The 8,521-nt window shown below is 41.0% G+C and overlaps 1 long non-coding RNA gene across 1 annotated transcript; it reads right to left on the bottom strand.

The window, feature by feature from the left end:
* Positions 1 to 5,960: 5,960 nt before the first annotated feature.
* On the bottom strand, positions 5,961 to 6,906 carry LOC147313833 (uncharacterized). The gene is made up of 2 exons (XR_015124843.1): positions 6,629 to 6,906; positions 5,961 to 6,208 (listed from the first exon to the last, which is right to left on the bottom strand). It is a non-coding gene; the product is annotated as an uncharacterized LOC147313833 (long non-coding RNA).
* Positions 6,907 to 8,521: the final 1,615 nt, after the last annotated feature.

Below are 8,521 nucleotides of genomic sequence, written 5' to 3'. Positions count from 1 at the left end.
CATAGTCCGAGGTCATCATCGTAGCTTCCTCTGACTGATTTGTTTGAAAATAAAGTTGCAGGTATTTAGTACTTTGATAGTCTTACTGACCATTCAATGAACTTTATGTGCAAAGCAACATATTAAAAGAGCACTCTGTTGTGTACATTATAAGCACTTTATCCATCCCACTTTGGATGGAGCAGCTCTCATTTCTAGAAATATGGACAAATTTATTAAACCCCCCAAACTATGACTATCCAGAGTTGGGACCAGGAAGCAGAGTTGCAGTCTTACACGCTTCTCTGCAGCTTCTCTCCTCCTGCTACCCCCCCAAAAACTCTTCTCCATAGAGACTGTGTCAGCTCCCAAACAGACAAAAAACAAACTAAAAACCAGCAACAAACAACTTAAACATAAACAATTACAAAGAAAGAACAATACAGTATCCACATCTGAACCAAAGAGTAAAACAGTGAAATGTGGATTATTAAATATTAGGTCTCTCTCCTCCAAGTCTCTGTTAGTACATGACTTAATAATTGATCAACAAATTGATTTACTCTGCCTTACAGAAACCTGGTTGCAGCAGGATGATTATGTTAGTTTAAATGAATCAACACCCCCGAGCCATTCTAACTACCAGAAATCTCGAAGCACAGGCCGAGGGGGGGGGGGGGGGGGGGCGGTGTGGCAGCAATTTCTCACACCAGCCTATCAATTAATGAAAGACCAAGACAGACTTTTAATTCATTTGAAAGCCTGATGCTTAGCCTCGTCCACGTGAAACTCTTATCTTACTTGTTATCATCTATCGTCCACCTGGGCCTTACACAGAGTTTCTGTCTGATTTCTCAGACTTTATATCTAATTTAGTTCTCAGCTCAGATAAAATAATTATTGTGGGTGATTTTAACATCCATGTAGATGCTAAAAATGACAGCCTCAACATGGCATTTAATCTGTTATTAGACTCAATTGGCTTCTCTCAAAATGTAAAAGAACCCACCCACCACTTTAATCACACTCTAGATCTTGTTTTAACATATGGCATAGAAACTGAACATTTAACAGTGTTTCCTGAAAACCCTCTCCTGTCTGATCATTTCCTGATAACATTTACATTTACAATAATCGATTACACAGCAGTGGAGAGTAGACTTTATCACAGTAGATGTCTTTCTGAAAGCGCTGTAACTAAGTTTAAATATATAATCCACCCACTGTTATCATCTTCAATGCCCTGTACCAACACAGAGCAGAGCAGCTATCTGAACGCTACCCCAACAGAGGTCGATTATCTTGTTAATAATTTCACCTCCTCACTACGTACGACTCTGGATACTGTAGCTCCTGTGAAAACTAAGGTCTCTAATCAGAAGTACCTGACTCCGTGGTATAATTCTCAAACACGTACCCTAAAGCAGATGACTCGTAATCTGGAGAGGAAATGGCGTGTCACAAATTTAGAGGATCATCATTTAGCCTGGAGAAATAGTTTGCTGCTTTATAAGAAAGCCCTCCGCAAAGCCAGAACATCTTACTATTCATCACTGATTGAAGTAAATAAGAACAACCCCAGGTTTCTCTTCAGCTCTGTAGCCAGGCTGACAAACAGTCAGAGCTCTGTTGAGCCAACCATCCCTTTAACGTTAACTAGTAATGACTTCATGAACTTCTTCACAAATAAAATTTTTATCATTAGAGAAAAAATTACCAGTAATCATCCCACAGATGTAATATTATCTACAGCTACTCTTAGTACCATTGATGTTAAGTTAGACTCTTTTTCTCAAATTGATCTTTCTGAGTTAACTTCAATAATTACTTCCTCCAAACCATCAACGTGTCTTTTAGACCCCATTCCTACAAAACTGCTCAAAGAAGTCCTGCCATTAATTAATGCTTCAATCTTAAATATGATCAACCTATCTCTAATAATCGGCTATGTACCACAGGCCTTCAAGCTGGCTGTAGTTAAACCTTTACTCAAAAAGCATCTCTAGACCCAGCAGTCTTAGCTAATTATAGGTCAATCTCCAACCTTCCTTTATATCAAACATCCTTGAAAGAGTAGTTGTCAAACAGCTAACAGATCATCTGCAGAGGTTTATTTGAAGAGTTTCAGTCAGGTTTCAGAGCTCATCACAGCACAGAAACAGCTTTAGTGAAGGTTACAAATGATCTTCTTATGGCCTCTGACAGTGGACTCATCTCTGTGCTTGTCCTGCTAGACCTCAGTGCAGCGTTCGATACTGTTGATCATAATATCCTATTAGAGCGATTAGAACATGCTGTAGGTATTACAGGTACTGCACTGCAGTGGTTTGTATCATATCTATCTAATAGACTCCAATTTGTGCATGTAAATGGAGAGTCCTCTTCACACACTGAGGTTAATTATGGAGTTCCACAGGGTTCAGTGCTAGGACCAATTCTGTTTACATTATACATGCTTCCCTTAGGCAGCATCATTAGAAGACATAGCATACATTTACACTGCTATGCAGATGACACCCAGCTCTATCTGTCCATGAAGCCAGATAACACACACCAATGAGTTAAACTGCAGGAATGTCTTAAAGACATAAAGACCTGGATGGCCGCTAACTTTCTGCTTCTTAATTCAGATCAAACTGAGGTTATTGTACTCGGCCCTGAAAATCTTAGAAATATGGTATCTAATCAGATTCTTACTCTGGATGGCATTACCTTGGCCTCCAGTAACACTGTGAGGAACCTTGGAGTCATTTTTGACCAGGACATGTCCTTCAATGCACATATTAAACAAATATGTAAGACTGCGTTCTTCCATTTGTGCAACATCTCTAAAGTTAGAAATATCCTGTCTCAGAGTGACGCTGAAAAACTAGTTCATGCATTTATTACTTCCAGGCTGGACGACTGCAATTCATTATTATCAGGAAGTCCTAAAAACTCCATGAAAAGCCTTCAGCTAATCCAAAATGCTGCAGCAAGAGTCCTGAGAGGGACTAGAAAGAGAGAGCAGATTTCTCCTGTTTTGGCTTCCTGTTAAATCCAGAATTCAAAATCCTGCTCCTCACATACAAGGTCTTAAATAATCAGGCCCCATCTGATCTTAATGAGCTTGTAGTACCATATCACCCTATTAGAGCACTTCGCTCTCGCTCTGCAGGCCTACTTGTTGTTCCTAGAGTATTTAAAAGTAGAATGGGAGGCAGAGCCTTCAGTTTTCAGGCCCCTCTTCTGTGGAACCAGCTTCCAGTTTGGATTCGGGAGACAGACACTATCTCTACTTTCAAGATTAGGCTTCAAACTTTCCTTTTTGCTAAAGCATATAGTTAGGGCTGGACCAGGTGACCCTGAATCCTCCCTTAGTTATGCTGCAATAGACGTAGGCTGCCGGGGGATTCCCATGATGCATTGAGTTTTTCCTTTCCAGTCACCTTTCTCACTCACTATGTGTTAACAGACCTCTCTGCATGAATCATATCTGTTATTAACCTCTGTCTCTCTTCCACAGCATGTCTTTATCCTGTTTCTTTCTCTCACCCCAACCAATCACAGCAGATGGCCCCGCCCCTCCCTGAGCCTGGTTCTGCCGGAGGTTTCTTCCTGTTAAAAGGGAGTTTTTCCTTCCCACTGTCGCCAAAGTGCTGCTCATAGGGGGTCATATGATTGTTGGGTTTTCTCTGTATGTATTATTGTGCAATCTACTGTACAATATAAAGCGCCTTGACGCGACGTTTGTTGTGATTTGGCGCTATATAAATAAATTTGAATTGAATTGAATCTCCTATCTACCACTGTTACCAATTTAGACCAATCAGTCTAATATGTGTCTATGTTAGCTGGGGGGAACCAAACAGGCACAGGAAGAATATGCAGTTCAATGTCTTGTCATGGTATGTTTCAGTGTGCTCAACATCCCACAAATTTCACCTCTGGGGCAGTTTCTGACAGACCAGTTTGTACAAAAAGCCTCGTGGATCTCTGCAGGTTTGCATCATAGTTTCTGTGGATGATTCTCACCAGCTTTTTAAACAAAGTAGGAGCCTGAGAAACTCGAATCAGAGGGAAAGGACGTTTTAAGCAGTTCACATTGAGCACCGCGGTTCATGCAGCACTTTAAACATCTGCAACAATGGCTTTTAGGACGTTGCCAAATAAAACGTGTCCATGTAACGATGTATGGAAAAAACAAACACACCTGAAAGGGAGAGCCATTAACACTCCTTACATCTTACTGTGTGCAACTATCAAATAACTCCAAACAAAACAAACAGTTCAACAGTTATTATTTCATTTTGATTTCTTTAAATTCAGTTTTATTTATTTCTTGCGTTTTGTAAATGTTTACTTTTAATTTCATTTTATTCATTTCAGGCTGGTTTATGTGGCTGATGTTTCTCAAGCACAACATTAAATATCAAAGAGCCGTCCCTGTGTTCATAACGATCTGCGTCAGAGTTCATTTATGTTTGCGTTGACCACACTGACAAAGATGTTTTCTGTGTATTTTTTATTTTATTTTAGTTTGTATGCAACATCATTTCATTCGTTTTTTTTTCTTTTTTCTATTATGATTATTTTATTTCAGTTCATTGCATTTCTCTAACATGTATGACTAAGATGCCATAGGCTTTGTTAAATCACAGTATTTAATGGTCTGAGAAGGAGAGAAGGTTGAGCGTCAGCTGATAAAGACATTATAGGCACATTGTTTGTAAAAAAAAACACTAAATATACTTGAGTAAGGACAGATCATTAGAAAGACTGAACCTGAGTTATTGATGAACAGATACAGATTGATGTTTGGCGGTTAGCCCATCCTGGCTGTGAAAGGGATTAGAGCCCCTGGAGCCTCGACGCTGGTGGTGGAGAAAAAGGAGGCTTGAATGGAGCTTGAGTGATGAGAGGTGGAGATGGGGAGGAGGTGGGTTGCACAATGGCATCTGCGAGGACAAAGACAGCTGCACACTGATATTTAAAGTACGTGGCATGAACGCTGATTGGCCTGGAGAAGGCCGGGTGAAGGTGATTGGACTAGACCAGTGATGTCACAAAGAACTTGACGGCGTATAAAGTTTAGATTTAGCTGGAAGCACCTGGGAGCGGACACATGTGAGACCATAGATCCTCCTCTTGAATTTAAGTCGCCCTAAATAAGAGCAGCTTTTTCTTTCTGCACTAAAATTCCGTTTTCAGTCATTAAAGCAAAAAAAAAAAAAAAAGAATTCCCATTGCTATTAATATTATAACTTGCCTGTTACTATGAGACAGCCTTTACAAGAATAATGTAAGATTACTCTTTCCAGTTTCTCCATGCATGCTTGAACCATAGCGTTCAGGAGATCCTTCCAGTGTACAGTCCATGAAAAAGGAGGGTGAGGGTGGTCTGTTAGAACGGCGTCCTTCAAGTAAGGTCCAAGTCTGGAAAATGCAAATGGGTCAGCCATAATGATCTAGAATCAATAATGACTGGTGAGGTGTGAGTATTGCAGCTGATAGTCAGAGGATTGATGAATGCTCTTAACACTGGAAACTGGATATAATCCGGAAAATCAAGAGGAAACTTCCAATGCTGAAGTGTTAAAAAACTGCAGTTTTTCTAACAGCCATTTGAGGGTCCTCCAAAAAACCCCTCACGTACTAAAATGCTATGGTAGCATCACAGCAAATCCAGCATGTCCAAATTAACACTGCCAGATTTGATTTCAACACTATTAAAGTGTCTATATGGGTCCACATCAGAGAGTGTTAATTTAACTCTTTTTGGAGAGTTGGTACGTTAACTCTGATTTAGTGTTAAACACCAAATCTGTCTGGAGTTGATAATTTAACACTTGGTGTTAAGAGTTTATATATTAACTCTCAAAGAGTATTTCAGTTTAACTACGTAAGAGTTATCTTCTAATTCATTCTAAAAAGCGGAAATTTTCCTGTTCTGAACTTCTAGAAATTTCTTTTGGAAATAAACATTTACTAAAAAGATGCAATGTTTTTGAAAAACATTTATTCTGAACTGTGCACCACAATTTCAAAACATTTTCTGAAAGATGTAACAGTGTACATGTTCTCACTTTCATTAGAATTTTGTTTATCAAAAGGTCTGACATGGTAAATGCAAATAACAGCATTCTCATCACTTATTTCTTCAATACAATATGCATGTCCTTCATTCATCCCTTTGTGGAACTTCAACGCACTTCTGCTCTCCCCCATATTCCATCTTCACAAGCATATCCTGTGCGGAGATTGAATAAAAATTAGTTGACACTAATTAATGGCACAAATAATCCAGTAAACAATTGCAGCACAGTAAAAAAAAAAAAGGAATCCTCTTTGAGCCATTACTTGTGTAAAGTATTTTCCCAAAAGACAAAGACACAGGCAACAGGTAATACTGAACTAAATGTAAAACCTCAACCTTTTTCATTTTTACCTAAACTGTGTGCACAAAACTCTGGAGGGATCTATGCTAACGTAGAATCCAGTCAGGACGTCTGCTACTGCTGTTTGCTCGTTTTTTGTTTGTTTTTTTTATGGGCGATCGTTTTCAGGCTTCAAGTAGCAGCCTTTCACACATTTTTGTCTCAACTCCAAAGAGCCACAGAAGTAAAAGCTCATAATAATAATTGAAACAATGTTTGAAAAAATGACTTACCAAGCATGGCAAACAACTCAAATATGTAGAGCAAAATGTTCTGAAACGGCTTCACTTCAGCTTCGATTGGAGCCGTGCTGGGGGCGGAGTCTGTGAATTTACTCTGTTGGTGTCATAGCCCCTGTAGGAGTTCAGAGTTAAGAGGTCAAGAGTTAATGTTTCCATTGTAACACCTCCAGATTTGACAGAGAAACACTCATTTTTAACACTCGATTTTAACTACTATCATTTTACACCTCAGAGTTACATTAAAAGAATGTGACTCTACTTAGAGTAAAATTAACTCTACTTTTGCACGAAGACTATTAACACCAAAACATTTAACACTTTTGAATTTGCTGTGATGGTACAAAAAAATAATATTTTGCTTTTAAATTGATGGACTAGCGTAAAAGTAGCACAGTGGTCAGCACTGTTGCCTCACACCAATAAGGTCCTGAGTTCAATTCCAGCATCAGGGTCATTCGTGTTCTCTCTGGGTACTCTGGCTTCCTCCCATAGAGGGGTTGGGTTAACTAGCAAGGCTAAGCAGAAGAGAACAGATGGTTTTTATAATATTATCCCCTGTTAAAACTTTCCTTTTTGATAAAGTGACCCTGAATCCTTAGTTATGCTGCAATAGGTGTAAGCTGCTGGGGGATTCCCATGATGCATTGAGTGTTTCTGTCTTCCTTCTCTCACCTCAACCAATCACAGCAGATGGCCCCGCCCCTCCCTGAGCCTGGTTCCGCCAGAGGTTTCTTCCTGTTTTTCCTTCCCACTGTCGCCAAAGTGCTTGCTCATAGGGGGTCATGTGATTGTTGTGTTTTCTCTGTATGTATTATTGTAGGATCTACCTTACAATATAAAGCGCCTTGAGGCGACTGTTGTTGTGATTTGGCGCTGTGTAAATAAAATTGACATGAATTGTTATCCCAGCTGTGCAGATGATGATTTCTTTCATGCATTCGGATTCTTCTTTAAAGTTAGAAAGAAGATGGCGCCGGTGAGGTCGGCTGCCGTCACGACTGCTCCGACCACTTTTTCTTTGTCTTTGTTTTTTAAGTTAGTTTTCAGCGTTTCTAAATCGACAAAATCATCACCATTGGGTACATTAGGTATGACAGTGACACTCTTGTTTCTATTGGTATACAATGTACTCACAATTCGAAGTTTTTAACTCCGGATCCGAGCTGGCCGAGTGAGATCTCGAGGGAGAACAAAGGGAAGCGGCGGCGGCCTAGAGGGAAGCGAGCCGGCGTCAGGAACAGGCTGAGAGCTCGTGCACACCGCACACCTCTGCCTAGCATCCTGCTCGCCAACGTCCAGTCACTGGAGAACAAGCTTGACGACCTCAGGGCCAGGATAAAGTTCCAGAGAGACATTCGGGACTGCAATCTCCTCTGCTTCACCGAGACATGGCTGAACCCAGCGGTGCCGGACCACGCCATCCAGCCGGCCGAGTTCTTCTCGGTTCACCGCATGGACAGGACACGGGACTCGGGGAAGTCAAGGGGAGGCGGCGTGTGTTTAATGGTGAACAACAACTGGTGCAACAGTGCGAACGTTGTTCCTCTCACACGCTCCTGCACACCAAATCTGGAACTACTGTCCATCATGTGTCGTCCTTTTTATCTACCTCGGGAATTTACATCGGTCATTGTAAGTGCCGTTTATATTCCACCACAAGCGGACACGGTCACCGCCTTATGCGAGCTGCACGAGGCACTCACACAGCACCAGACACAACACCGGGACGCTGCGCTTATTGTGACGGGGGACTTTAATAGCGCCAACCTCAAACGCGCAGCGCCGAACTTTTATCAACACATCACCTGCCCCACCAGAGGTGAAAGGACACTGGACCACTGCTACACTACGGTCAAGGACGGCTACAAGGCACAATCCCGCCCT

This window comes from Aulonocara sp. 'chitande type north' Nkhata Bay, linkage group LG14, assembly GCF_057382095.1.
Source record: "Aulonocara sp. 'chitande type north' Nkhata Bay isolate Kocher_YH1m ecotype deep benthic linkage group LG14, A_spYH_male_GT1.1, whole genome shotgun sequence".
NCBI classification, from domain to species: Eukaryota; Metazoa; Chordata; class Actinopteri; order Cichliformes; family Cichlidae; genus Aulonocara; species Aulonocara sp. 'chitande type north' Nkhata Bay.
This window is presented reverse-complemented; position numbering and strand designations above follow the sequence as displayed.